The 26,573-nt window shown below is 51.0% G+C and overlaps 1 protein-coding gene across 2 annotated transcripts in view; it reads right to left on the bottom strand.

Annotated features, from left to right (window-relative positions):
• The window catches only part of SRC (SRC proto-oncogene, non-receptor tyrosine kinase), a 49,643-nt gene extending 23,445 nt beyond the window's left edge, over positions 1-26,198 (bottom strand). For both annotated transcript variants that reach the window (XM_037495403.2, XM_054696634.1), the window contains exons 1-2: positions 26,141-26,198; positions 7,095-7,158 (exon numbers count right to left, since the gene is read on the bottom strand). The gene's annotated coding sequence lies outside the window, so the exon portion shown is untranslated. The remainder of the gene's footprint in view (positions 1-7,094; positions 7,159-26,140) is intronic.
• Positions 26,199-26,573: the final 375 nt, after the last annotated feature.

Here is a 26,573-nt window from a genome sequence, read left to right on the forward strand (position 1 = left end):
AAGAGGAAGTGGTGGGGGCTCCATACTGGGGGTGCCTGAGGTTCCCAGAGGCAGCTGGCCCCTTTGCTCTGGGAAGCTGCTCCCAACCACAGGCTCCCAGAGGCCCTGTGCCACCACTACTGTTACTGCTTGAGAATGCCTAAGGGGGCCCTGCAGCACGTGCCCCTTAGCACCACCCATACATCATGCTCAAAAGGCCCCAAACTGACTTAGTGTCTCACCAAGTCTGACTCCCCACACCCTACCCAAGTGGCTGTCTCAAGGCCAGTTCACCCACTCCCAAATGTTTCTCAAATGCACTGCCCCCTGGGCCTCCCTGGTGGCACTAAAGGGGTTAAACACCGCACTATGAACCTGCAGCCTCTGCAGCATGAGTTCAATCCCTGCCAGCCAGGGAGCAAGCCACATGGCGCAGCAGACCTCTCCTGTCTCACCCGCTGCTCCCCTCAGCAGCGTATTTCAGTCAATCTGCCTGTTCTGTTCCCCACTCTGTCTCTGGTGAATCCTCTCACCCCCCACATCTCTGGCCTGTGCCCCGCTCTTGTATGCATAAATCAATAAATCTTTTAAAAAAATGCACTGTCCCCCACTTTCAGACCCAGCCCATCCTCTGGGCCAGCCATGCAACCTCCTCCAGCAGCCAGAGGCATCACTGTGAACCACACAGACAACTGTGTCTCCCTGCTCAACACTCTCCATGAAAACCAGAAACAACCAAAGTGTCCATCAGAGGGGACTGGACAGCTGAGGAAGACCCGTGCGGCAAGCAGGCAGCTGTGCAGCTGCTTAATGGAATGAGAGTCCAGTGGGGGCCACAAAGATGCTCACAAGCCACAGTTAAGTGGAAAGAAAAAGGCGGCCGTGTAGAATGTCCTCTGGGCCTCTGGGGGTCTCTGGAAATGGAGGTAATGACGTACCCCATGTCGGGGTGGGTGGGAGAGTAAATGAGACCAAGCAGCCACTGGCTCAGTGTGCTGCCTGGCACAGGGTGCTGGCGAACGGCGACTCCTGTGGAGGTGATCACACTAGCCACGGGCATGCGTGCATGTGAGTGTGTGTGTCTATGTGTGCATAGACATGTGCCCTAGTGAGCTGTACTGGTTTAAAGCTCTGGCAGAATTCCAATTCTTCAGCATGTTTCACCCAAAAAGGAAAATCCATTCTCTATACACTGTATCATTTCACATGAAATTACTTTGTCATGATTTTTTTTTTAAAAGATTTATTTATTTATACAAGAACTGGGATACAGGTCAGAGTTGCAGAAGGGTGAGAGAATTGACCAGAGAGAGTAGGGAGCAGAACAGGCAGATGGACCGAAGACAATGCTGAGGGGAGCAGCGGGCAACGCAAGAGAGGTCTGCCACGCCATGTGGGTTTCTCCCTGGCTGCAGAACCCGTGCTGCAGAAGCTGCGGACAGCATCACAGCTCAGCGCTCAACCTGCTGCGCCACCAGGGAGGCCCTCATGATTTTCTTTTTAAAGACACTTTAAAATAAGCATTCAAAAGCCTCCCAATATCCCCCTCTGGATGGGTCCACCTGGCTCTGCAGAGTGGGTGCTGACACCCTCACTCTTGACCACACTAGCGGAAGACACCACACCCTCTCTCATCTCCTGGCCTTGGCATAGGCTGTGCCCCAGTGCAGAAATGCTCACGACATCCAGAAGAGACTAGAATGGACTGCCATCCCATCTGACACACCTGCTCCCTCTTTCCTGACTCTGAAGAACATCACCTGTACCTCTTCGCATGGTGAAGGGAAGGGCTGGCTCTTAGGAGTTGAGAGTGAGGGCCACAGTCAAGCCTGGGTTCAAATTCAGGCTCCACTACCTACTGGCTAATTCTTCTTAGGCAAGTCATTTCACTTCAGTTTCTTTGTCTTTAAAATGGGTATAATAATAACCCTAACATTTGAGAGTTAAGTGAGAGAGTCCACGTGCCTGACACAGAGTAAGTGCACTATAAACCACACAACGTATTTGCTGCTGCTATTATCACTGCAAGGGGTAAGAGGAGCTATGCAAGGGGTGGCTGCAGTGAGGCGGCAGGGCCTTGAATGCTGAGCACAGAGTTGAGCACTTTACATGCAGCTGATAATCAACTGTTCTGACAGCACAGTGAAATCGGAACTATAACTGCACCCATTTTGCAGGAGGGACCAAGGTTCAGAGAAGCCAGAACCTTGCCTGGAGCCACACAGCTAGTGAATGCAGCAGAGCTGGGATGTTGGTAGTTCAAGAGAGTAGCATCAGCCGATGCCCCATCCACTGTGCTGAGGGCCCCACTGCCCTACCAGTCTTCCACCTCCCTGACACAGAAGGAATGCAGGGGTCACAGGTCAACCTCTGACATCACCATCCCTATCTCTAGAAACCACCAGAGAGGCAGATGCATCACAGAGGAGTCTAAAATACAGGTCCAGAGGGGCCTCCCTGGTGGCGCAAGGGGTTAAGATGCCGCAATATGAAGCTATCCACAGCCACTGCAGCAAGAATTCGATCCTCAGCCAGGGAGAGACCCACATGGCACAGCAGACCTCTCCTATCTCACCCACTGCTCCCCTCAGCAGTGTATTTCAGTCAGTCTGCCTGTTCTGTTCCCCACACTGTCTCTGGTGAATCCTCTCAACCCCCATACCTCTGGCCTGTACCCCAGTTCTTGTATGCATAAATAAATAAATCTTTAAAAATAAATAAATAAACATCATAAATAAGTTCAAAAAACAAATTATAAAAAAAAAATTGGTAAATCATATGATAGCATATTTTCTCTTAACATAGAATAAGCTTCCACATAACAGGGAAAATGTCCACAGATAGTTTATAGCAAGTCAAAAGGCTGTTAAATATATGATGCTCAACTTCACTTGTAAGATTAAAGCAATAAAATTACCCAGGTTATTCAACAATAGCAGATTATATGTTCTTTTCAAATATACAGAAAGCATTTTCCAGAACAGACCATATTCTAACCCTATAAAAAGCCTCAATAAATTTAAAAAGAGGGAAATCATACAGTGTATGTCTCCAACTACAACAGAATTAAGAAATCAATAACAAAAAGAAATCAAATGTGAAAATTAATACACTCCTTATAACCAAAAAAAGTAGAAAATGCTTTGAAATGAAAAGGAAGGCACAACATGTCAAAAAGAATAGAAAGCATGCAGTAAAGGAAAATTTGAAGGAAAATTTAGAGCTAAAATGTCTACATTAAAAAATCAGAAATATCCCTAGTCAATAATTTAATCTTCTACCTTAAAGACACTGGCAAAGAAGACCAAATTAAATTTAAAGCAAGTAAAAGGAAAATATAATCAAGATTGAAGCAGAAACTAATGAAACAATTTTTTTAAATAGAGAAAATCAATAAAACCACAAGTTGGCCCTTTGAAAGATCAACAAAACTGAAAATTCTTTAGCTAGCCTCAATAAGAAAAGAAGAAAGAAGACTCAAATTACTAAAATCAGGAATGAGAGGACATTACCAGCAACCTTACCAAAATAAGATGGTAAGATAATGCTATGCCAACACATCAGATAACTTAGATGAAACAAATTCCTAAAAAACACAAACTACCAAACTAAGAAGATATAGAAAATCTGAATAAAACTTAAACAAGTAAAAATTGAATTCTGAATTTTAAAATCTCTCACAAAGAAAAACCCAGGTCCAGATGGCTTCACTGGTGAATTCTACCAAACATTATAAGAAGTAATACCAATTCTTCACTAGGGAACATTTTCCAACTAATTCTATAAAGGCAGTATTACCTTAATACCACAAGAAAGACATCATAAGAAAAGAAAACTAGACTGATGATGTCTTATGACTATAAGATGTAAATATTTTCAACAAAATAACCAGCAAACTGGTTCCAGCAATTTATAAATAGAATTATACATCATGGCCAAGTGAGATTTAAAGGAAGAATGTAAGATTGGTTAAGCTTCTGAAAAATCAAGAAATGTAAAACACGCCACTCAGAGAATAAAGGACAAAAACAACGATCTCAATAGATGCAGAAAAAGAGATTTGACAAAACCCAATATATCCTCATGATAAAAACCCTTAACTAGGAATAGAAAGGAATTTCCTCAATCTGACAAAGGTCATTCACAAAAAACTTACATCTAACATCACATTTAATGATGAAATTCTCTATGCTTTCCCCCCTAAGATCAGGTACAAAGCAAAGATATTCACTCTTAGGACTTTTATCAACATTATACTAGAGGTTCCAGACAAGAAAATAAAGGAAGAAGATGAAATAAAAGATATCCAAATAGGAAAGAGGTGAAACTATCTCTATTTGCAGATGACATGCTCTTGTATATAGAAAATCCTAAGGGTTCCATTAAAAAATTATTAAAACTAATAAATTAATTCAGCAAGGCATAAGATCAACATATAAAAATAAATTCTGTTTCTATACAACAGCAATAAACAACCCAAAAATAAAATTAAGAAGACAATTTACAACAGCATCAAGAAAATATTTAGGAATAAGATTAAAAAGTACAAAACTTAGACTCTGAAAACTATAAAAACTGTTGAAAGAAACGAAAGATTTAAATAAATGGGAAGACAGCCTATGTTCATAGATTGGAAGACTAAACATTTTTAAGTTACTAAAACTCCCCCCCCCCAAACTCATCAACAGATTCAACACAATCCCTATCAAAATCAAAATTTTATAAAAATTGACCAAACGATCCTAATATGCATATGGGAAGTCAAAGTACTCAGAATAACCAAAGCAATCTTGAAAAAGAAAAACAAAATTTGAGGGCTCACAGTAATTAATTTTGAAACTTACCCATAATCAAGAAAGTGTGGTACAGATGAGGGCAGACTTATAAATCAATGGACAGAAATGAGAGTCCAAAACTGAACCCACACGTTTATGATCAATTCATTTTGACAAGGGCATCAAGAGCATTCAATGGAGAAAGAATCATCTTTTCAAGAAATAGAGCAAGAACAACTGAATATTCACATGCAAAAGAGGAAAGCTGAACATTTTCCTCATACCCTACACACACAAAAAATTAACTCCAATGGATCACAAACCCATACATAAATGGTTGTAACTAAAAAAAATTCTAAGAAAATAGAGGCATACATTTTGAGACGTTGGACCACAATGATTTCCTAGATATGACACTTAGAGCACAACTGACAAAAAAATAAATAATCTGGACTTCACTAAAATTAAAAACTTTCATGTTCCAGAAGATACTATCAAGAAAGTTAAAAAAAAAAAAAAGGGTAGTCTGCAGAATGGGAGAAAATATTTGAAAACATTTATCTGATAAGGGACTTGTATAAATATATAAAGAACTCTCACAACTCAACAACAGAGACAAATGACCCAATTTAAAAAAAGTGAGCAAATGATCTGAACAGACATTTCTCCAAAGCAGATATACAAATGGCCAATAACCACATGAAAACATACTCAACAGCATTTGTCATTAGGGAAATAAAATCAAAACCACAATGAGCTACCACTTCACACCCACTAGGATGGCTATAATTAAAAAGACAGATAATAACAAGCTGTTGGCAAGGATGTAGAAAAATTGGAAACTTCATACATTGCTGGTAGGAACATAAAATGGTTCCGCTGCTTTGGAACACAGACTGGCATGTTCTCCAAAGGTTCCACAGTTACTACATGACCCAGAAGTTCCATTCCTATGCATGCATCCAAGAGAAAAGTAAACATGTATCTACACATGTACGTGAATGTTCACAGCAGCATTATCCACAATAGCCCACAATGGGAACGACTGTATGTCCAGTCATTGATAGGTGGCTAATTAAAGCATGGTATATCCATATAGTAGAATCCTATTTGGCAAAAAAAAAAAAAGGAATGAAGTACTGGCTACAACATGAATGAATGCTGAAAACATTATGCTAAGTGAAAGAAGCCAGACAGAAAATCCACAGTTTATAGAGTCCATTGACAGGAAAGTAATCAGACAAGAAAGTAAATCAGTTGTTCCCTGGGGTTGGGAGGAAGCTTTGAAGGGCAAGCCGAGAGTGACTAATGGGTGCACAGTTCCTTTATGGGGTGATGATAATGTCCTGAAATTGATTGTAGTGATGGTTACACAATCCACTACAGTGCATGCTTAAGGCTGAAGTGGAAGGTATGTGAATTATATCTCAGTAAAGCTGTGATGTTAACAGGCAAACAAACAAACAAACAAAAAAAGATCTCCCTTCATCTATTAGTTTGGCAAAGATCCCAACATTCTATAGCAACCTGTGTTGGTGAAAATACAGGGAACCACAAGGTGAGGTGGGAGGGTCTGGCAAGACAATCTGGAAAAGCCGATCAACATTACAATTGTACACACCCTCTGCTCCAACAATTTGGGGTTAATCTTAGAGAAATCTTCATGCACAAATTCTGAGCATATAACTGAGGATATTCATTGAGAATTGTCTATAATTAGCAAAAGACTGAAACAACTGAAGTGTTCACTAATTAAAAAGTGGTCACTACTCACACAATAGACACTACACAACCATGAAAAAAGAAAGTGGCACAATGACTTAGGAGGTACACTGTCAAGAGAAAACAGGTGTAGACACACATTTGTACATGCCTAGATCTCCCTGGAAGGGCACACCTGGAACTCCTCCCTCGGGTGCCTCTAGCAACGAGACCTGGAAGAAGAGAGACTTAACTTCCCCCGTCTTCTTTTACACTGTGTGAATTACTTGTTTATATTGTATGTGTTGATGCTTTTTCTTTCCTTTTTAAGAAAAAACATAAGCTAGGGCCTCCCTGGTGACGCAAGGGGTTGAGACATGACCTATGAAGCTATCTGCAGCCTCTGCAGCACGAGTTCAATCCCCGGCCGGCCAGGGAGCAACCCACATGGCACAGCAGACCTCTCCTGGCTCGCCCGCTGCTCCCCTCATCAGTGTTCTCGGTCGTTCTGCCTGTTCTGCTCCCTACTCTGTCTCTGGTGAATCCTCTCACCTCCCACACACACCTCTGGCCTGTACCCCAGCTCTTGCATGCATAAATAAATCTTAAAAAAAAAAATTGGAAAAAACATAAACTTACCTGGTTTCAAATCTTTGCTTTCTCTCTCATAGCTGGACAAGTCACTTCACTTTTCTTAAATGTTCTGTAAAGTAAGGGATAATATTAATATACCTTGCAAGCTTGTTGGAGCATTAGATAAGACAACGCAAGCACAGATCCAGCACAGAGCTCCCCACTGCATCTGGCTCCTAAACCACAAGGCCCTTGGTTACTAACGTGTTACTATGTACACAAAGGTGGGTTGTAACAGGTGCCACCAGAGAGCCTCAGACAAGTGGTCAGTGCTCCAGCAATCCCCTCCCACTGGGAGAAACTGGGAAGACTTCCTGGGAGAGGCAGCACGTGAGTAGAGTCCAAGGACAAGAAGGCGTTCCATACATAGAGATGACTGGGGACAGTGTTCCAAGCAAAAGCCCAGAGGTAGGAAAGCCCCGGTATTCACTAGGTCATTGTGCATTCATTGGCTCCTTCAACAAAGCCTAACAGAATACCTACTATGCACTGTAGTGCATAGTAAAAACAGACTAAAATCAAGTGGCTACCCCAGCCAAGGAATTACAGAAAGCACAATAAAGGGCTGGGACACAGTCTTACCCACATCCAGGTGCTGAGAAGGCAGACCAGCAAAAGGAGGCTCAGAGAGGGAGAGGGACTGCCTAAGGTCACACAGCAGGTACTCAACTTATGAAGCTAGCCTCCCTCAGTTCCACCCTCTCCTCACCCCACAGTTCCCGCAAAGAGAAAGTCCACACGGTGATGACAAGCACTCATCAGAAGATGGACACAGATGTGGTCCATACTGGGACCCCACAAAGAGGAGGGACAATTGGTTCTGAGATGATAGCAATCGCTAACTGATGGGCAGAGACACTGTGTGCCAGGCACCAGGCTAAGCAGACACTATACGCTTGAGCCCAGATGAGCCTGTGGCAGTTCTTACCCCACTCAGGTCGCAGATGAGGAAATTGAGGCTCGGAGACATCAAGCTGCTTGCCTGAGGCCACACAGCTCATAAGAGACAGCATCAGCAGATAGACCCAGATGGTCTGGGCGCTGCAGCCTCATGTCCTAAGGCCCATCCCCCAAGAGATATATGACAGGGTCTATCTCAGCAACACACCTCCTCTCCAAAGAGCCCAAGGTGGGAACCATTCTCAGCTGGCTCAGGAATGTCTCCAGATAAGAGTGGCCCAACCAGCAGCAGGGCAGGTAGTGGAGGTTGTGTCAGGAATGTGGGGAGATGGCAGGAGGAGGGTGGAGGCCATCCACCCTGCCTCTAGAGAGAGGGGAACAAACAGCAAGGCCCCATCAGGCACCTGCCTGAGCCAGGTTGGCTGCAGCATCTGCTTAAGGGGTTCCCTGCTGTGGCCCACAGGAGGACTCCAGACAAGTCGACAGGAGCCCTTGCAGCACCAGGGACACGCCCATAGTTAGTGCAAAGGCAGAGGAGATAACCGTGCAAAACCCTGAGTACGCAGGCCATGCCTGAGAACCGCGGCCCTGACCAGGCTGCTGACATTTCTACTGCACTGTTCTCCTCGGGACCCTGCTACACAGGGACAATCGGCCACTTCTCTCAGAGCAGGGACAGAGAGAAGCTCAGCTCAGGCCAGCTCAGGCCAGTGGGGCCACCATCAGTCCTCTCCAAGGTCCCAGGGGAGCTCACCAGGGAGTCCTCACCCTCAGATTAAGTCAGTATATTTGTCACTATGGGGGATGGAGCCCCAGGCCAGGAGAGTGGCTGGTCCGAGGCCACACAGCCTGGAAAGGACTGCTTATGGAGTAAGTACATGACCCCTCTGAGCCTCCAAGCCTGGGGCCCCAAATGACGCCCTCTCCCTCCTCACAGCAGCCCTGTGGGGCAGGCACTGCCAGCTCTGGCCTGTCCACAGAGCAGGAAGCAGATGCTCAGAGAGGCACTGGCCCAATACACCCACTTCACAGAGGGCCGCTGTGTCCCTTTCCTGCCCCCTCTTTGGCCTCCTACACTAGATTGGAAGCTCCCCACAGGGAGGGAGCTTCAGCTGACTCCTGCTTTCACTTTCAGAAAGGAATTATCTATTCAACCCAACAGTAATTCTTCAATTTTTCTACAAGTGGCTTCGGAATATAGAAACCAGGAATCCGGCTTCTGGGTGGGGGGAATACGAGCAATAACAATAATATGACTCGTGGCAGTAGTAATCCCTCTTCTCTACTTAGCACCTACACTTACTACCCCATTTACAGAGGAGGTGATTGAAACAGACAGGCGATGGGTCTAAAATGCCACCTCTTAGCAGCTGAGTGACAAGTCCCTCCCTCTTGAGCTTCCCTTTTGGGGACCCACTCAGGACTCCTGAGACAGATACAAAGAAGTAGCCTGAGGCTGGGTTCTTCTTGGCAGGGTCCAGGGCTAACTCAGACTCCTCCCCAAAAACCCAGCACAATTGTCTGCTCCAGTGCAGGGTGGTGGGGTGGAATGGGGTATGCTGATAAGGGCTCACACGCCTTCCCACCTGGGTTCATGCTACCCCTTCACTGCCCTGAAGCAATCCGTAGCCACACTCACTTTACACATGTGGACAAGCAGGCTGCAGAAAGTTGCCCCCGCAAGGAAGTGGACAGTGGGGATGCCAACCCAGATTGGAGTGACACCAAAGCCCACCCTCTCATCACTACGCCTGTAAGGAAGCATGGGAAGGACAGTCCAGGAGGTGGACACAGCATGTGCAAGGGTCCTGAGACAGGAAAGCCAGATGGACAGGGACTATCAAGGCGGAGGTCTGAACTCAGTGGGTCCCAGCTTAACTGAGTCATTCTGGCCCCTTGACCCAGGCATGAGGAGGTCCAAGGAAGGCCCCAAGAGGAAGCTGCCCAGCAATTTAGGTCAAAAAGGCCTAAAAAAACTAGAGGAGCCATGAAAGTTTTCTCATAGCCCTGAGCCTTCATCCCACATTGATCCTGTCACAGCACAGTTATCTCCAGCTCTGAAGGACCAGAGGGGTGAGCAAGGGATGGGGACAGCTTAGCCGAGGTCTCGAGGCTGGGCAGTTTGTGAAAAGAGGGAGGGGACATGTGACTCAGGCAGAAAGGACCGCTTGGGCAAAGGCCGTTTGGAGAAAGGCACAGAAGGCAGGTCAGCTTACACCACACAGCCTCAGTTTCCCCAGGGTAAAGACAGGCACACGGTGGTGGCTCCACTTCCCTCCATCTCTCCCTCTTTCGAGGCCCACGCCCACGAGGGAGGCACTGGGATGGAGGCTTCTGCATCCACCTGCCCTTGCGAGTGTCCTGAGGCTGGTGGGTCAATGGGACTGGGAGGTTTCACTGACCTCCCCCCACTGCACCCCAGCTTCTATCCCCCAGTCCAGGCTAGGAAGCCCAGCACATGAATGGGCAGGGGGCCAGGAGGTCACCCAAAAGACCACAGTGAGATATCCCCCTTCAGAGGCGAGGTTGAGCGCGCCCAGCTTGAGGCCACACAGCATGGTGGAAGCGGCCCTGAATGAGTGTGTGGGCACTGGACCCAAGATAAAACTCTCAGGACACCCGGACCAAGAGCTCTGGGCTGAGCGGGAGCTAGCAAGAGGACGAGCAAGCCCCAAATGACCCACAGGCCAGACAGGCCTCAGGGACCCAGAAAGGTGCCAGTTGACAGGGCCTGATAAACCTCCATCAGAATCACTGTGTGCCCTTGAGCAAATCACGTCCCTTTCAGACCTCAGCATCTGCTCCAGGACAGAGGCCATGGCAAGGCTTCCTCAGCAGACACATACTCGCCCCACCCCCAATATCAGGGGATCATCAAAGGGAGCACCGAGGTGACAAGTTCCAAAGTGACAAGTTTTGCTCTCTTCCAGCCTCTGCAAGGTTATCTCTCCCTGGGCGCCCAGCTGCCCCACTCCTGATGGCTGATGGGCACAGGGTATGACTGCCAGCCGGCCCCTGCCCACGGCGCCGCTATTTCCTGCCAGCAGCTCTGGGAACATACAGTGTCCCCTCCTCCCTGCCCACGTCTGTGCAGTAACTCCCTCCAGGGACACTGGTGGGCAGGAGCACCTGGTCACCAGGCCCCTCCACAGTCAGCCCTGAGCTCCAACCCTCTCCTCACCGCTCTAGGTCTGCAGGTAGCCTACCCTGGAGGTGTGACCTCAGGAAGACCCAGCCGTCCCTTTGCTCATCCATGAAATGGGTCCTCGGCAGACCTCTGAGGGAGAAGGCATGGAGCCTGAGGTGGGGGACAGTGTGCAGCAAGATGGCCAAAACCCTTGACACTCCTGCCGGCGGCTCACTCGATCAAGGCCAAGGCTGGATGTGCCCTCTGCAGCAGGCTCCTTCTCCCCACCCTGGGTCTTCCCTTGGACTCTCTCCAGACCCTTTCACAAGCTGTTTCTCCACTGAAGGTTTAGCACCTAGCGCCCCCAACCTATGAACTCCAGTGCACCCATTGGGCCTGATCAGAGGCAATTTCTGACTTCACCTGCCCCCCCATGCTTTTCTGGGCTCACACAGTCTCCATCCCATGTGGATTAAGAATTGGAGGTCTGGTCCCTCCTAGCTGAGTGACCTTGGGAAAGTTACTCCTCTCAGCACCTAGTTCCTCACCTATAAAATAGGAATAAATATAATAACCCACCTCCAAAGATTGTTGTGAGAATTAAATAAATTCATATTTATAATGTGCTGAGAACAGGGCCCAGACCCTAGCAAATGAGGTATAAGTTTGCCATCATTCAATAATAATAGCAGCTGATACTTATTGTTGAGTACCTACTGTGTGCCAGGCCCTGTGCTCAGCCTCCTACCTGGATTATCTCACTACGGCCTGGGACAAGCGGCCACTATGAACCGCTTTACAGCACAGAGAGGAAGGGTGAAGGGAGGTTTTACTGATATAAAGGCTATTGTTCATTTCTTTTAAAAAGATTACAGTTTTGTGGCTACTTTTTTTTTAACCAGAGTCCTTCTCTTTTAGGCAGGAAAGATGACACAGGATGGGGGAGGGGGCAAAAGAGCTGCAGAAAGAGCTGTCACTGGTGGGCGGTCCTTGCGGTTCAGTGATGAGTTCCTGGGAGTTCATTACACCCCACCTTGGGCAAACTATTACTACCCCATCTCCCCCCCCCCCCCCCCCCCGCCTCCTGCACTAATGCAAAATAGCTGCTCCACTGGTCCCCCTGCCTCAACCCTCACCCCCGCAGTCTGTCCACACACAGCCAGATGGCTCAGAACTCTCCTGTGATCCCCTTCACACGCCAAGTTAAAAGCCAATGATCTGGGGGCCCTCCCTGACCTGCACCTGGATATTTCTGCCCTCACCTCTCTCCATTCTCCCCCTTGCTCACTCTGTTTGCCTGGTCTCCTTGCAGTTCCGACAGAGTTCCAGCCTCGGCACGCCTCTACCTCAGGGACTTTGCATGGTCTGTTTCCTCTACCTGGATTCCCTTCCCCCAGGGAGGGACCAGACTCCTCCTGCCCCTCCCTGGATGTGAGTTTCTGGGAGAACTGGTCCCTGGTCACCCAATCGAACTGCACCAGCTTCTCCACACCCAGTCACACTTTCACTCCCTTCCCTGCTTTATGTTTACTCCACGGCACTTACCACTGCCTTACAGGCCCTGTGTATATTTTCCTTATTTGTTGTGTTTTTCTGTCTCCACTAAAATGTAAGCTCTGCAAGAGCAGGGATTTTAGTCTTGTGCATTCTTTGCTGTCTCTCCAGCCACTAGGACACTGTCTAGCACATAGCAGTGCTCAATAAATATTTGGTGGAGGGCAGGAGGATTAAATGAATAGGTGGATGGCAGGAGGAAGGGATAGATGAGGGGTGAAGAGAAGAAAGGGCAGTGCCCCATAAGATGAGGAGGTACAGGGTTTGGCCCTGGGTCTGTCCAGCCCCACAGCCTCTGCCCTGGCCACTGTGCTCTCCTGACACTGCCTGGCACATCTCTGTGGCAGAGCTTCGACCACCCTGACTGACACAGGGCAGTGTGCAAGTCTGAGACCGCTTCCTGCCTCCAGCCACGCCTGGCAGGGGCCCAGCCACAGAACGTCTACCAGGGGAAGTTCGCTGAGCAAGCGATAGGCCATCCACAGGCCAAGCAGCGGAACATGTCTAGTCCTGCGTCCACAGTGCAGACCTGCCAGGGGCTGACAGGCCTCAAACCGGCTCTGCCAGTGTGGCAAGGGTGGGGCGGGGCGCTGCAGGCTGATGTCAGCATGGACAGAGAGACTGGGGGGTGCTGCTGGGGACAGGACCCAGGCCCTGGCAGGGCAAAGGTTAAGTAGGGCACTGTGGAGCTCCCACCAAGTCCCTGCCCCACAGAGACGGAACTCTTCTAGCCCCCAAGGACTTTGGATTTCTTCCCCTTCCACACTACAGGCCCTGACCTAGATTGTAGAGGGCAGAATCCCTTCCTGCTAGGACACATACAAAGCCTGGGAGCCTTGGGAAGGGCAAGGCCCAGAAGTGGGTGGGACCATAGCTAAGCAAGACCCAGGGACCTGGTATAAAACCCTACTCTGTCCCAAGTTGCTGTGTAGCCGTGAGCCAATCCTGCGTGCTTCTGGACTCAGTTTCCCCATGGGCATAGATTCCGGGGACCTCTTCTAGGCAATTTGGCACCTCTGGACCTGCTCCAAAGCCCAGCTCTAGGGGCAGACACCGCCAGAGCCCGGGCTCAAGCACATGTCTTTACTACAGAAGCAATAAGACAATTACTGATTATTGAGCACTCACTGAATGCATGGCATCAGGCGGGCACTTTACACCAGGTACTTTGTCCACCTGGTATGCTTGTCTTTGGGTAGGGGCGGTTCTGTTCTGTTTCCCAGCAGAGGAAACTGAGGCCCAAGTCACATAGTAAGTTGGAGCTCAGGGCCCCTGACCCCACCTCCAAGGTCACACTGAACTGCATCTATCTCATTCAGATGGTTCAGGGCAGGGTTCCCCCAGCCCCAAACCTGCCCCACTGTGTAACCCAGGTCGTAGGGTACCCATTAAGTTTTCTACAACTGTCAGAAGGTAGGCGCCTGCCTGTTTCACCCAAGGTATACCCCTGTTTAAAGCTGCAGGAATTGGAAGATTTGTCCCCACACTCAGGGAAGGTGGAGCGGCTGGGCCTATTTGCCTCCAGATGGACTCAGGGGTTGATGGGAAGCAAACAGGAACCCGAAACCCAAAGCCCACTGAGAGTCTGTGGGCTGGGTAGGGGGTGTACTTAGCCCCTCATTAGCAGTAGCTGAGAGGAAGGATGATCCCTCCTGTGCTCCTGTCCCCCATGTAGCCCAGTTCTAAACCCTATCAGTCCCACCTCCACCTCCAAGGAACCCCCTTCCTTCCCTCCTACCAAGTCCACCCCCTCTTCCAGGCCCAGCCTCCTCCTCCAGGCTGGCCAATGGGGGCAGGGGGTCCTTCTGAAATGCCACACTGAACCAGTTATCCTAGTTTGACATCCCCCATAGCCCTTACACAGTAAGACAAAGGACAAAGTCCTCCCAGGGGCCACCAAGGCCCTACAAAGCACTTCCAGCCCCACCCCTATCATTCATTCAATTCTTCCCCTTTCCCACAGAACCCAATATGCACCTGCCTCAGGGCCTTTGCACTTGTCCCCTCCACCCAGAGCATCATTCCTCTGGACACAGTTACACACCTCACTCCCTTACTTCTCCAAATGTTTTACTCAAATATCACCTGCTCAGAGAGACCTTTCCTGACCACCTGTTTAAATAGCAGCATATCCAGGCATCTCTGCTCTGGGTAGCTCATTTCAAAAGCTACCTCCTTACAGAAGGCTTCTCTGACCTCCCAGCCCAAGTGAAGACCTTCAACTTCTTTCTAACATGGGTCACAGCCCTGATGATGTAACTCGCTGAGTGAATACATGTCTGATGAGGACAGGGGCCACTCTGTCTTACTCACATCTGAATACTCTACAGCACGAATAATATTCAAAATCATGAACAGCTGGGATTATTAGACAACATCTGGTCAGAATGGAGAGTGACTAAAAGCACAGGGTCTAATATGGAGGGGGTACTTGGAAATTACTGAATGAATGATGAATGAACAGACGGATGGGTGGACAGATGGATGGGTGGATGGGTAGATGGATGTATAAATGACACACAGAGGGTCTGGGCCTTGCCAGGGATGCCTGGGGTCCTGAGAAGGTGGCACAGAGAAGGAAAGGGTTCATCCAAGCTCACCAATCAAGCTCAGGCCTCCCAGCTGCAGCTGCCCTGCCTCTCCTCCTGACTTATTTCCCATTCTCTCAATCTAAGAACTCCTTCCCCAAGGGAACTGGGTGAGGAGGAGGGGCACACAGCCCTTCAGTCCCCAAAGGAAAGGGGGGGAGTTCCCAGGCTCCATCTGTCCCACCACAAAGAGGCTTTGTCCTCAGTGCTGAGAGCCTGGGGCAGACCGGAAGCCGCCCCTCAGACGCCCCTGCACCCCCAGTCAGCTAGGCCAACAGCTCCAAAACCACATCCTAGTGTTGGCTACAGTCCTCTCAAATCTTATTAATCCTCCCTAGGAGTCGCAGGATGGAGGCTCCAGGGTGACCCTCATTTTTGTAGCTGGGGAAACTGAGGCTCAGACAGTGAAGTCACTTGGCCAAGGTCTCCCTATTAGCAAATAATGATGCTGGGAATCAAATCCAGACCCATCTGTCCCCAGAGTCTTCATTCATGGCTCTCAAATCACCCTGACTGAGTTAAAAAGGGTCATGGGGCCCATCTGGAGGTAGGCTTAGATAACCATGCCTGGTCCTTCACCTGAGCAGGGACCATCCTGGGATGGTGTACCCAACAGGGAAGAAGGACTTGAACCCAGAGCCCTTGCCCCACACCTAGTCCAGGCCCCAGGCACCTTCGGAATCTGCCAGCCAGGTCCTAGCATGTCTCCACCACTTCCTGCCAAGCAGGTGTTTACATGGAAAGGACAGAGAGCAAGCAAACCAGGGGTCAGAGGTACCCCCATGCTTCACCTGATGTTCCCCTGTCAAGTCCAGACCTGCTGTAAGCCTGGTCAGCACCCACTTTCTCTCTAGGTCCATCTGCTTTCAGTGCAGCCACCAGCACCACCTCACCAACCACACTGCCAGGAGGGACTGACTGGCACAGACCCTGAGCAGGGTACTCCCCCTCAGAGCCTGATAAATCAGTACGGCCCAGCAGTCTCTCCTCACGACCTGAGGCCAGCATGCAGACCCGCGGGCAGACATGCAAGGACCTCGACACATGGGTACTGGTAACCTCCCTGGTGACTACTTTACCGCTCCACCAAGCTCCACCAAGAGGGGCTGCTCATGCCACACCTTCAGACCCCTCCCAACCATCCTATCCTTCAAAGTAGGTCATAAGCAATGCTTCCTCCAGGAAGTTTTCCCTGACCTACTCCCTCCAAGGCCCCAGGGCAGGGTTCTTGATCCCCATCTCTGTGGGCAACCTTCACTTGGCAACAGTAATTGAGGACTGAACCACCTCTGATCCTTCTCTTTCTTTGTTCTCCCATCAGACTTTCAGCAGGAGACCTGCCCTGTGCCCAGCAACCACAGGACAAAGTCTGGTGAGGATGTGAGGCCTCAGTAGCTTATCAACCTATCACCCAGCTACCCAGCACAGGACCTGCCACTCACCCCTCCCAGGGCTATGACTACACACCAGCCTACTTTCCACCTCCAGATCTGTGCTCACCCCGTCCCTTCTTCCCCGAAGCTCCCACCCTTTTTTTTTTTACCTCCTGAGTTCCTGCCCACCCTTCAAGCCTCAGGCCAGGTATCAGCTCCTCTGGGCACCGTTCTGGCATTGTAATGGGCCGCCATAGGTTATATGGCACTGACGGCATGTAGAGCAATGCTCAGGATCTGCGTCCGTTCCTCCAAGGTGCCAGCTGCCCCCAGACTGCACCTTTGGGGTTTCAGCACCTAGCACAAGACCCCGACATTACCAGCAGATGATTTTAAAATCCAGCCATCAATTCCCTGCCCGGAGAAACAGGGGACAGAGGCTGGGAGTAACTCCCACAGGCAGTACTGAGTCCTATTTTGCCCACACTGCCCACAGATCTAAGGTATGGGCGAGGTGGAGGGGGGAGGCTTTCTGCAAATGGCTAGCTGGTAACCAAACCCACGTCGTTTCTAAAACTAGGGCACAGGAGAGAAATGGGAACAGCAGAATTGTCCCCAAATAGAACTGTGGCTCATCTGGTTCCAGGGCCTTCGGGAACACCTGGCAGGGATGGGGGTGGGGAGGGCAGGTGGCCGCTCTCAGGGCTTCAAAAGGAAATCTACAGTGTGGCAGGGAGGGAGGTCATCGTCATGGCCCTCGGCACTGACACCCTGCCTACGTCCTTCTGGGTCACTGCAGACCCTGGAAGGTGGCAGGTCCTCCACTTGCCCTCACCTAGCAGCTCCCTGCACTTCCCACCTCTAAGTCTTTGCTTATGTGGATCCTCTGCCTGTAATGCTGACCCCCTTCCTGCCAATCAGAATCCCTGCCAGCCCACCCTCTGAGCATGACCAGTGACAGCACTCTGCCTGTAAGCCTGGCATGGTGGCCTTTAGGGGGAATGAGCTTATCCAGTCTTCCTGGCCACCCGACCAGGAAAGACTCCTGCCCCATCTCAGAGATGAGGAATCCAAGGCTCAAAAAGAGCCGCCATTTGCCTGGGGCGCCCAGCAGAAAAGGCAGATGGGCCAGGAGATGTGGTACCTGATTCAGCCTGACATCAGTCAGGGGCAAAGTGCACAGGACACGTGACAGGAGCCCCTAACCGCCCCTCTTCCCCAGGGGCTGTACAGGTACTTTGGGACACAACTGTCTCTCCCACTGCACAGATGAGAAGCCTGAGTCCTAGTAGGAGACAGTTTCCCCCCTGGCAAGCGAGACACATACCCAGGATCCTTCTGACCATGACATCCTCCTGCAGCCTGGTGGTGCTATGTCCTTCCTCTCGGCCCCAGTTTTCCCATCTGGTGAATGGGGTTGTCCTTCCCCTCCTTTCCAGACTGATCCAAATTATAATAACAGCAAACATTTATTGTATTTGTGCTGGTATTGCTGAGAGCATCATGGTTGAAACCTCACTGGATCTTCAAAACAAGCCCATGATAGGGGTGCCACCATTGGGCTCATTTTCCAAAGGGGGAAACTGAGGTACAACATGGTGAACTGACTCACCATGGGTTGGGGTCAGGGTGGATGCCCTGAAAAGGATGGTGGGGAAGGGCTGGAAGAGGGTCAAGGATCAGATGGAAGGTTAAAAAGGGCTCAGCCAGGATGTGGCTGGGCAAACCTATAGTGTTCAGGAGGCCCTGGTCCAAATCCATGTGCTATGGGTGAACTTGGGCAAGTTCCTTTGCTTCTTTTTTTTTTTTTTAATGCATACAAGAGCTGAGGTCTAGGCCAGAGGTGCGGGGGTAGGGAGGCAGTGAGAGGATCCACCAGAGACAGAATGGGAAACAGAACAGGCAGATCTACTGAAATACACTGCTGAGGGGAGCAGCAGGCAAGACAGAAGAGGTCTTCTGCGCCATGGCAGGGATCAAACTCATGCTGCAATGGCTGGTAATAGCTTGATAGCACTGAGACTTAAGCCCTTGTGCCACCAGGGGGGCCCAAGTTCCTCTGCTTCTCTGAGCCTCAGTTTCCCTTGGTGAGATATGAACAGAAGTGCAGCTTCACAGGGATGCCATGAGGGTCAGACCCCAGCATGCATTCCCTGAGCAAGGGCTCCATCCCCTGCTAAAGGTACTAGATGACTGCTGGAGGGTCTCCAGGGCTGGTCTACTGGGGCTCATGATTCTTTCAGATCCTGGTTTGATCTGAGTCTCCACTCAGAAGACGTAGGAGAGTGGGCACAATCCTCATTTTCCCTAACTCCTAGAAAGAACCCTTCTGGTTCAGCTAGCCTTCCTGGCTGTGTGACCTCAAGCAAGTCACTTCACCTCTCTGAACCTCTTATTCCTCCTTTTGAAAATACATCAAGGCTTTCTTGGGGCTCTAAGAGAAGGGTTCTTGCCTGAGAACACCAGGGGTTCTTAAAGGGAAAAGGTTCATTTCTACCTTTTCAAACAGACACAGCACCTGGCATGACCCAGAGGTCTCAGTTTTCCCATCTGCCAAGATTATAATGGTCTGTCTCGCTCCCAGCCCTGCTGGGGATGCTCAAAGGAAAGTGCTTAGTAAACTGTAAACCTTGGCATCCTTGGGAGTGATGTTTATCACCGCACACCCCTGGAGGCAAAAAGAATCCTATGACTTGCCACGTAAGGTAGAATACATCAGGGCCATGAGGGAAGATGAAGAAGGAACGAGGGATAGGGAGGAGGGAAGGATGGACTCAGGTGGGGTGATCAGGAGCTTTCTGGAGGCAGAGGCATTTCAGCCACTAGAAGGGTATTGAAGGGAAGATACACCAGGCAGCAGGACCGCAGAGACAAAGACATGGAGGCTGAGGACCCAGGGCAAGCAGGAAGTCAGCCAGCTAATGGTACAGAAAGGCAGGTGGGTCCCCTAAGTGAAAAAGAAATGTGGGAGGAAAGCGCGTGGCCCAGACGAAAGCGCCTCCAGTAATCTTACTTTGGGTTCATCCCCTCCTCTCTGAGACACTCTGAGTCTCTGCTGCCTTTCCCAAAGCACCAGGGAAGTAGCAGTTCCCACCTCTCAGACCAAGCTGGCAAAGCCACAAAGTACCCAATGCCCAAATGGCAGCTACCTTTGGAGAGATGAACCCATTCAGTGAGGGGGCCTTGAATGTCAGGGTTAGAGCACTGAGCAGCCTCGACAAGTCACAGGAGGGCAAGGGCTGAGGCAGGCATGGATGGAGCTGGCCCCAGACTGGTGTGCCTCCAGTTAATCTTCCCCCAGCCTGGCCCACTGACAGGCCCAGCACACACTGATATCCAGTCTCAGTCCCAGAGATGGCCAGATCGATGGGCTGCAGAGCCCAGAATTCCTACTTCGTCAGGGAATTATCTACCTAATCCCAGGCACTTGGAAATACTGAGAGCAAGCAAACATTAGATCCCCACAACTCTTCATCAAAGCTGGTCCTGGCGCTATCATCTCCATTTCACAGATGGGGAAACTGAGGCTCGGATCAATCATCTTCCCATGATCACGGACGGCAAACAAGTGGTGGAACCAGGATTTGAAACCAGAACCAACAGACTCCAAAGCCTTGCAACTTCCACTCCTTTTATGCGATGACCATCCACTAAGCACCCTCAATGTGCCAATCCTGGGGTTCCCCACAAGACCCCAGTACTCCAGCTCTGAGTGGAGATGCATTGGCCAGAGCTGGAGGCCCAGAAAGTCAGGATCACCTACCCCAGCAACACGCCCAAGATCCATCTGGGGCTGCCCATTTGGGAAATCAGACAAGACAAATCACCTGAAACTCTGAGCTCACATCTTACTCAGAGGGGGACCATGGCCTTCTGGAGCCTCAGTTTCCTCTTCTGTGTAATATGAACAAAAATTCTGCCAGGCAGCACAATGCGCAAGAGACAGAATGGGTCACCTTTCCGTGACCTGGCTCGGGGGAGGGGGTCTCACAACATGAGGACATCGACCTCACACAGAATGAAAGTCAAGGGGGCAAATCTGAGCCAAGCAGCTGGAAGTATATAATCAGACCTTGCAGGGGAGGCCGAGCTTCCCAACACCAGTCCAACCGTGCCTCCCATCCCAGTGCCAGTGCTGGGAGTCGCCCCTCACAGCCCACCCCATGGTCCCTCACCAGCTCCTTAGCCACTTGGGCAGCCCCCGCCCCACACAAAGAGAACTCAACTCGGGCTGCCCCTGGAGAGCTCCCTGGCCAGGATCCCCAGCACAGAGCCTCAGTGAAGGAAGACCCCACACCTTATAGGTGAGGAAACTGAGGACTGGAGCAGGAAGGGACTTGGTTATGATCATCTGGTTCTTTTCATCTCTGACTTCTCATTTTATTCTGGAGCTTCTCTGCATAATTCTGGGGAGACAAAGAGGGTGCCCAGGTTGGGGGAAGTCACTTGTTCAAGGCCCCACAGCAAGAAGTAAGGAAATGGAGTTCTGGCTCCAGCTCCATGGTGCTCCCCAATCATCTTGCCCCAACAGAGACCCACTGGGGTTGTGCTATGGGAAGGGGCAGTCTGGTGGGTGCGGAGAGCCCTGGGTCAAACCAGAGAAGTACATTCTTCTCCCAGCCTGGATAATATGTCCTAGGTCTTTCTGGCTTCTATCCCTCCATCTGTGAAAAGAGGTCAGCACACATAAGAAATGACAAACTGATGTCACACACACAATGGTCTCTAATCCTCTGTCCATGGCAGACACGACTAATTGATCACAGCACTCTTTCCCAGGAAGCCACGATGGGCCTCAGGATGCTTCTCAAGAGAGCAATCTTGGCCTCTTGGTTCAGGTCCAGGATTACCCCCAAACTGGATAATACCTGAGCCCCCACAAGGGAGTGGAAGGGAGAAGGACATTTATTAAACACCCAGTACATTCAAGTCACTGGAAGATGTTAACGGATTTAATCTTCACAAGTGAAGTCTTCAGAGACTTATCAGAGAGGCTAAGTGACTTGCCTTTGGACATACAGCTTGGAACAGGCCCTCGAACACAAGGGATGCATCGTCGGGTCACCGTCCCCAGGAACAGTGGTGCAGAGCTGGCCACCATGGGAGGTCCTAAGGTACAGCCCCATCCCATTCTCCTCTTGGTCCTACTAGGTGCAAGCTCCATGCCTATTTTACAGCTTCAGAAACTGAGTCACAGGAAAGATGTGTCAGCCGCCAAAGGAACAGTCTGCCATCTGTGTCTGGCTCTCTCCCACCCCTACTTGTCAAGCTCATATGTGCTAAGTGCTTTAGCTCAGTCCCCTTATGACATCCTGGGAGCAGTGACTCATATTATCCCACCTCACAATGAGGAAACTGAGGCAGCCAGAGGAATTTCCCCTCCAGGGGGTCAAATGGAAACCAAAAGAGTTTACCATGAAGATAAGGGGGTAGGAGCAGTGGAGGGAAAGCAAAGGGCTGTGGGAATCTAAGGGGAGATAGGAGTGCAAGGCAGGAAATGAAATTGGTAGAAATGCCCAGAGCAGGGGTTGGAGGCCCTATGAAGCAACTATAAGAGGCGCCGAGACATGGCGGAACCCTGGCAGTGCCAAGCCCTGGACTAGGAGTCCAGCACCTACCATCTTGGTTCAGCCCCGGCACTTGGCACCTGGGAGACCTAGGTCAGTGGACCCTCTACTCTGGGCCTCAGTACCTCTGGGCTTTGCTTCATGGCACTTGCCACTCTGCATTTTTTAATAGGACCTCCCCACCAGCAAAAACATTAGGACTCCCTGAAGGCTCTGGGAGTGGTTAGCACTTCTTGTCATAAAAAAAATTAAGATCTTTTAAATTAAGATCTGTAAATTGACTTTTAAAGGTAATGCTACTGCACAGTTAACAGACTACAGTATAGTGTACACACATAACTTTTACATGTACAGGGAAACACAAAAAAAATATGACTCACTTTACTGTGCTGTTTGCTTTATTGCAAAGATCTACAATCGAACCTGCAAAATCCCCAAGGTGTGCCTCTATTTACTTCTGAAAAATGGCGCCAATCTCACTAAGGCGAGCTTTCAAGAAGCTGGACTGACCTATACCAGTACTTTCCCCAATTTGGCCTCTTTGCACAGAGAGGGCAGGGGAGGGCCCAAGGCACCCAGCACATGGGTAGGTCTTGACTGCCAACATCTTTTTCTATGTCAGTCCCCTCCACTCCCCCCTCACCACCAGTGAGATCATCCACTCAAAGTCCTCACGACATGGCTGGTGGGGCCTGACTCACTGGGCCAACCAAACTGCCCAAAGCAACAACACCCAGGCAATGCCATCATCTGAGTACCTACTATGAGCCATGGGCATGCAGCCCTTCCTTTACTCCTTAGGGAGATTTTTATTGTCCCCATTTCAAGACAAGGAAACTAAGTTTCAGAAAGATACAGCGACTGACCTAAAGACACACAGTTAGTAGGGATGGTCAGCACTTGAACCAGGCCTGTCTGATGCCTGTACCCTTACCTTTGATCTCCAGCTAACTCCTCCCTGCTCCCACCTCACTCCCAGTCTCCAGCACTCTGTATTATACATCCCTAACTCCTGGGTCTTTCCCTCTCCTGCCTTCACCCTCTGAACTACTTCACTTCCAAAGCCCAGCCTCAAATGCCTCTTCCTCTCATCACCAGATCTAGGCCCCCGCAGGATACATGGAGCCCAGCCCACAGATCTATTTGCACCAGGTCCTTTGGCCAGCTCTGAATCCCTGGCCTCCAGCATGTTCCTGCAGAGGACACCAATCAGTGAAGATAAAGTCACAACTCCTCCCTAAGGCCCACAAGGCTCCACATGGTCCAGCCCTGCTGATAACACCCTATCGTTTCACCTCTCACCTACTCCCCCTAACTCTCTGTGCTTCAGAGCCACAGGTTTTCAATTATTTCTCCAGAACAGCACATACTCCCCCACCTCGGGGCCTATGTACATGCAGTTTTCTCTGCCTAGCAAGCCCATCCCCTAGATCCAGGCCTGGCCAACTCCTACAAGCTTCCTTTAAGATTCCTCTGCACCTGGAACCCTTATCACACCTATAACTCTATGTTAATTTATTCAGTAACCTGTTTGTTACTCCACTCACTCTCTAGAATCAAATTTCTGGAAGGCCAGAAGCCTGTTCACAAATCCCCCAGCAAGGACCCACCCAGGCTGACCACTACCACACCCCAGTGATCCAGGGGAGGGTCTGCACACTCTCTTCCCTTCTTTGTTGAGCAAACTGCTACGCCCCCACAGCGGAAGTCCAGATGCCTCCTACGGCTCCACTGCTAACTCAAAGCTCCTGGTACACAGAAGGTGCTCAACACAGGGTCATGGATGCTTGTATCTAAGCAGGTTTGGGGAAATGCAGTCAATTGAGGATCAGTGAAATGAGAGTGGGGACTATCAGTGGGTCACTAAGCCACCTCCTCCCTGGCTGTCAGGAGCCAGACATCCCTCACCTCCCAGCTCACACACAAGAAGAAGCAAAAGCAGAAACTAGGCTATAAGCTGTGGATAATTTATACTGCAAGAAGAGGTTGGGGAGAAGAAAAGAGAGCTAGAGGGCCTTCCTGGAAGAGGTGGTCTTAGGCTAAGTCTTAAAGAGCAAGAGTAGATAAGGGAAGTGCTCCTGGCAGAAACACCTTCAGAAACAAAGGCGCAGGAGCCACATAGGAGGACCTAGGCAGTCAGCTGAGTGAGGTGACACATCATAAATCATTTCCCCGGCTGGAAAGACCAAATCACCAAAGCAAACCACTTCACCCAAAGGGCCTTGTGGCTTCCATACAATCACTCACCAGTATAGTCTTTTCCTGCACTGTCGTGGGCAGTCACCCCAATAATGGAGGGGTGGAAGGGCAGCCAGACCCCTCTGATATATAGATTCCAATCCCAGCTTCCAACTATGTGACTTTGGTCAAGCCACTTCCCCGCTCTGAACTTCATTTTCTCCATCAGCAAAATGAGCATAAACATCCTCCATCAGCAAGATGAGAATAAAGAGTTCCCAATCTCACAGGAGGTGTTCAGCAGATATTATCAGCTATCATTATCATTCGCCCATTTTATACTCCACAAAACTGAGGCCAGAGGGAGCAATTAGTTGCCTAAGGCCACACAGCAGCTGGGTGGCAGGTCTGTGCTGGAATGGCTTCTTTCTCAAGGAGTTATCAGACAGCATTTCCAGCACTCTTTTGGACATTTCCAACCTCTTCTGGACATGAGCCCCACTAGGAGGCTAGGAGGGCCAGCAACTTTGTCTCCCACCCATTTTCACAACACATCCCCCGAAGCACTCATTTGTGGAGCACCTACTGCATGCCCAGTAAACGGAAATGTGCAGATTCTTCCCCCAAAGATTCCTCTTCCACATATGGGGATTCAAAGAGGCAGTCCTTAGCCCAGGTCACCCACTGAGATGAGAAACCCAAGTCTCTTATCTCTGCAGCCAGGAGGCTAAGAAAAGGGTCAACAACAGCACCACTGGCCCAATCTTGAAACCAAGTCTGATCTCAGACACACGGTGGCTGGGCTTGGTCTCACCCTAAGTAATCCAGGGGCCACTGCCCCAGTTGTACAATGCCTGACTGAGCTCAGTGCCCTGCATGGTCAACTCTCAAGTCTGCCCGGAAGTCCCAGAGGCTGAACGGATACCCCACAGGTTCTGTCTTAACTTCACCCCCATCCTTCCACTCAGACCCACCTGCCACCCATGAGGACCCCCCAAATCAGAGAGGGCAAACAATTGTCAGAGGACACACAGCAGAGCAAGTGGTGGCGCCTGCTGGGACTCAAACCCACCACCACCCCCAGCCCAAGCAGGCGGATGGACCCAGCCTGGTGGCGAAAACCCAAAACTTTTGCCAACTTCTGAGCAGGCAGGCGGCTAGGCCTGCCGAGGGGCGAGGCTGGGGGCTGTGGGCAGCAAGGACCAATTACAGTCTGGTCTAGTCCCTTCTAGGGCCTACCAGAAACCCCACGAGAATCCTGGGGAGGTCCTGGTGCCCGGCCCGGCTGCCCCCGGCCCGGCGTCCCCTGGCCCACCGAGCCTTACGACCCCTTCTTCTCTCCCCCCATCGCGGGGCGGGGGGCGCCAGGCCCCGCAGCCGCGGTCAGAGGCGGCTCCGCCTGACTCAGATTTCAGATTTGGCCTAGACCTGGCCGGGGGGCTCGGGCCTGGCTCCCAGATTCTCAGGGGGCTCGTAATCAGCGGGGGAGCCAGAGGGGGTCCCGGCACTGACAGGCCCCCTACGCCCCCAGCCCCCCACCAGCGCCCTTCCCTCCGCATCACAACAAAAGGCCGCGCGGGGCAAACCCCGTGAGCCCGCCCGGCGCTGGGGATCACGGCCCGGCCCGGGGGTGCGGGGTGGAGGCGCGGGCAGCAGCCCCGCGGCCCGGCGAGCCCACGCCAGGGTGGTCCCCGGGCGGGGCGGCTCCTCCCGGCCGGGACGGGGGCCCGCGGCGGGGCGCGGGGCGGGGGGCGGGGGCGCTCACCTGGGCGGGCGCGCCGGCGGGGGACAGCGCGCGGCCGGGGGTCGGGCAGACGGCGGCCGGGCCGCTCCGGCTCCCAGGCCGGAATGGATTCCGGGCGGGAGAGACAGACCGAGAGAGAAAGGAGGGAGGACGTGGAGGCGCGGCCTGGGTTGGGGAGGAGGAGGGAGGCGGAGAGGGAGGGAGCGCGGGAGCGGGAGGAGGGGCGCGCGGCCGCGGGAGGGGGAGAAGGAGGAAGCGCGCGGGCCGGAGCCGGGCGCCGGGCGCCGACCCCGGGGGGACCCGAGCGCCCGCCCTCGCGGAGCCGGGGTCCGAGCCCGCGGGAGGGAGCGCGCCGCGGGGGCTGTGGGCTTGGAGCCCCGCCCCCTCCCCCGCCCCGGGAGGGTGCCCCACCCTGAGGACCCCCGGGCCTGTCCAAGCCGAAACGCCCCCCTAA

The sequence above is a fragment of the Talpa occidentalis genome, unplaced genomic scaffold, assembly GCF_014898055.3.
Source record: "Talpa occidentalis isolate TD23 unplaced genomic scaffold, MPIMG_talOcc4v2.1 talOcc4.10, whole genome shotgun sequence".
In the NCBI taxonomy this organism is placed as follows: Eukaryota; Metazoa; Chordata; class Mammalia; order Eulipotyphla; family Talpidae; genus Talpa; species Talpa occidentalis.